This window comes from Lucilia sericata, unplaced genomic scaffold (genome assembly GCF_015586225.1).
Source record: "Lucilia sericata isolate MDLA Ls3-8-SP2 unplaced genomic scaffold, ASM1558622v1 Contig000142F_arrow, whole genome shotgun sequence".
NCBI lineage: Eukaryota > Metazoa > Arthropoda > Insecta > Diptera > Calliphoridae > Lucilia > Lucilia sericata.
This window is the reverse complement of record NW_023994174.1, coordinates 128,180-132,147: the sequence shown is the minus strand read 5'-3', so window position 1 is coordinate 132,147 and position 3,968 is coordinate 128,180. Positions and strand designations below refer to the sequence as shown.

Below are 3,968 nucleotides of genomic sequence, written 5' to 3'. Positions count from 1 at the left end.
GGCTTAATCGACTCAGAAAGTAATTCGATCGGTGTACTTTAAGGTGGGTGTAGGACCAATATTTTTGTGCGTTACAATCATCAGCACAAACGTATAATACCCTCCCCACTATGGTGGTGTAGGGTATAAAAAGAGCCTACGAGAATAGGAACCAGGGCTTCGGTTTGTTTGTCAAACTCATGCACAACGTCTGGCTACTTTATTGCGCATTAAATAATGGTTCTCAGATATGAATACTAAATGTGCAAAAAATTACAAAGCCGAAAATAAAGGACTTTTATATCAAATTAAAAGAAAGTCATTACCAGTATTTGAAAAGCCTGTTGTTGAGTAAGTACAAGTCACTTTGCAATGACATAGAAAGATACTCTGGAGCACTATCATTGTCATGCTTTTTGTAAATGCAAATATCTTGGCAGTAATACTATTTCGGATATAACATTTCTCACGAACACTGATTGGAAAATTCGTATGAATTACGTCCAGGAAACAGAGTTTCTGATCATCGGACTATAATACCTTCATTGATCACTACATAAGTTTTTTGTTTTTATGTTTTTTTGGTATTTCTTCTCCTTCTATCAACCTAAACTAGTACCAAAATGTTTGATACTTAAATTTTGAAAAAATAATAAATTTGATGCAAAGTTATTTAAAAAATTTTTAATTTAAATTAACTTAATAATAAAAATATCAATGGTATGTATTAGTAGCATTATTCTTGATTGGTTGGTTTTTATTTCGTTGTACCTACATATTTGTTTTATAAATTAAATTAATATTTAAATCTGATTAAGCAAAAGTAATACAATATAATTAATTTGAAATTATAATTGTTATATTGCAAAAGTAATTACCACCGATGTCATAAAACAATTTAATTATTTCACCAAATATTTACTAATTAATTACTTTTTATTCACTACATAACTGGCATAATTGTTTGACGTGTAAAAAAACACAAATATATGAATGGAAGTATACATACATACATATACTTATGTGTATATGTATGTATACATGTATATATGTAAATTATGTATAAATACACTGGCGATAGTAAAGTTAGATGCACCATTTTAATTTATTAACAACTCAGAGAGCTATATTCGGCTATGGCGAATCTTAAATACCCTCCACCTGTATGCTACTTTTTATGAAAATCCTTCTAAAAATTTCGGGATACGTATTTAATAAATTGTGAAAGTTTAAATTGTGCTTCCGTGATGAGGGCGCTATTATTTAGAAATCATATATACCTTTTATGGAGATATGGCCAATTATAGACCAATCCGAACAAAATTTCGCAGAATGATTTATCGATAAAAAAACACACTATGTCGGATTTTATCCGTATATTATATTTTAATGAAATATGTTGGAAAAAGTGACTTAAGGAAGTGGACCTTATATGAGAGTTATGACCAATTATAAATTGATCTTAAATTTTTTTTCAAAAAGATTTCTTATGTACACAAAATTTTTTTATTTATGCGGAATTTTATTCCGATATCTCTATTTATCAATGAAATATGCGATTTTCTGAAGTGGATCTTATATGACAGATATGACCAATTATGGACCGATCCGAAAAAACTTATTTATGTAGCTTATTTACAAAATATCTTTATTTCTTAATTGGATATTTGCATTGAAGTGATTTTCAGAAGTGGACCTTACATGGGAGCTGTGACAAATAATGGGCCGATCCGGAAAAAATTACGCAGGGTGTTTTATGTCTACTTGAAACATATTCATGACGAATTTTATACCGATATCTTCATTCAGTTATGAAATATGCGCGTTTAGGTGGTTATCGGAAATGGACCTTATATGGGAGCTATGCCCAATTATGGACTAATCCGAAAAATATTTTGCAAAGTGATATATGTATATAAAACCTATTTATGTCGAATACTATTCCAATATCTTTATTTCTTAATTAGTTATTTGTATTTAAGTATTTTTCGAAAGTAGACCTCATATGGGAGCTATGACTAATAATGGACCTATACAGATCTACGTTGGTAATATGATTTCTGTTCATATTATATACATATGTGCGAAATTTCGTGATGATACCGAATTTTAGCCTAGGTTATTAACGATAAATCTATTTCCGAGAAAATGTACCTTTGTATGGGGGCTATGGACAATTTTGAATCGATTGTTTTGAGTTTGAACATATTTGATTCCTGGGCAAAAAAAATAACGTGTGATAAAATTCATTAAATTATCTTTAGTAGTTTTTGAGAAAACTACTCAAGAATTAGGAAAAAAACGTAATTTTTTTCGAGGTAGTCTGAAATTTTTACTCATAACTTTTTATGTTGTAAACCGATTTGGCTGATTTTCAATACCAAACTACTTAGGACAATATTAAATATTTTCAGTGAATTTGGCTGATTTCTTTTGCTTAGTTTTAACGTGAGAATTCACTAAATATTGTGATATTAATACACATTGAACCCCGCTATAAACTACAATCTGATGATATCTCGTAGAAGAAAAATTATACTTTAGACGTTAACCCAGAATGGAGTTTCAGATGTCATTTTATAAATAAAGTTGTTATAACGTCTCAAAAAGGGCCAAACTACAGGACACGATATCTCTAAGCTTATAACTAATAAGCTGGTTTAGTGATATAAATTTATACCTAAATAGTTTTTTTAATTAATGGAAAACTTAAATTAGGGGTTTCATTTAAACTATTATGATTTCCATTAGAACAAGTTGGCAATTTTTTTACAATTTGTAATAATTCAATTGCGAGAATGGAAACATGCACAAGTTGCACAGATTACGAGGGTTTTGAACGTTTAAATGAAAACCCTTATTATTTTTTATCGGTTACTAGATAATCCACATAAAAAACTTGGTAAGGCTTGCAAGCTGTTGTGCTTACTCTTCAATGATTACTACATAACATATTTTCAAATAATTTGAAAATGCAGAAGGTCCCAGGAAAAACATATGTACATTGAAAAGTAACGAGTTAAAATGCTAATAAAACCTCTTTTCACTACTTCTTCATTAACATTTTAACACGGGGATGACATACTTCCACACTTGCTTACAAATAGGGTGTTAAAGAAGTATGTACTTGAAATTTCTTACAAAAAAATTTTGTTGAGTTAGTTGTATTGTTTTTAATAATAACAAGTAAAAGTGTTATATTCGGCTATGCCGAATATTCTGGTCTTTTTGTTGTCACGAGCAGCATTACCAGCCAATTCAAGAACTTCAGCAGCCAAATATTCCATAACGGCAGCTAAATATACGGGAGCACCGCACCAACACGTTCGGCATAATTGCCTTTACGCAACAAACGATGGATACGACCGACGGGGAATTGCAAACCAGCACGATTTGAACGGGACTTTGCCTTTCCCTTAACTTTGCCACCAAATCGTTTATAAAATTTAAGTGCATTTCAGAAGTTGGGACTAACTAGGGACACAGATCTTTAAGAAAAATTTATTTTATTATTGTTTACAACCATTTACACATACATATTTTAGACATACGCTGAATTTTATTATTATATATCGATACTAATATAAACATTAGGAATATACAATAGGAGAGTTAAGCTTAATTAATTATATTACTAAACTATTAAAAATATTTATAAACAAAAACACATTTATGTAGGTCAATTATGAACCAATCCTTATAAGACTTGTTTATGTCGAATTTCATCGCTGTATGGTTATTCGCAGTCTTTATAGGAGCATGAATATAATTTTCTGGGAGGGATCTTATATGTGGAATAATGACCGATTATCATACAATTTGGTATAGAGATTTATGTCCTAACAGGTCTTATTCTTTAGAATTTCATCCCAGTATAGTTATTTTGGCTTTAAAAGAAGAGCTAAAGTAATTTTCCTGAGGGGACCTTATATGGGGGGTAGGGTCAATTATGGACGGATCATCATAAAATTTTTTTTAGAGATTTGGGT

General features: G+C 30.1%; 1 pseudogene; it reads right to left on the bottom strand.

The window, feature by feature from the left end:
• Positions 1 to 3,025: 3,025 nt before the first annotated feature.
• LOC119601081 lies at positions 3,026 to 3,412 on the bottom strand (annotated as a pseudogene).
• Positions 3,413 to 3,968: the final 556 nt, after the last annotated feature.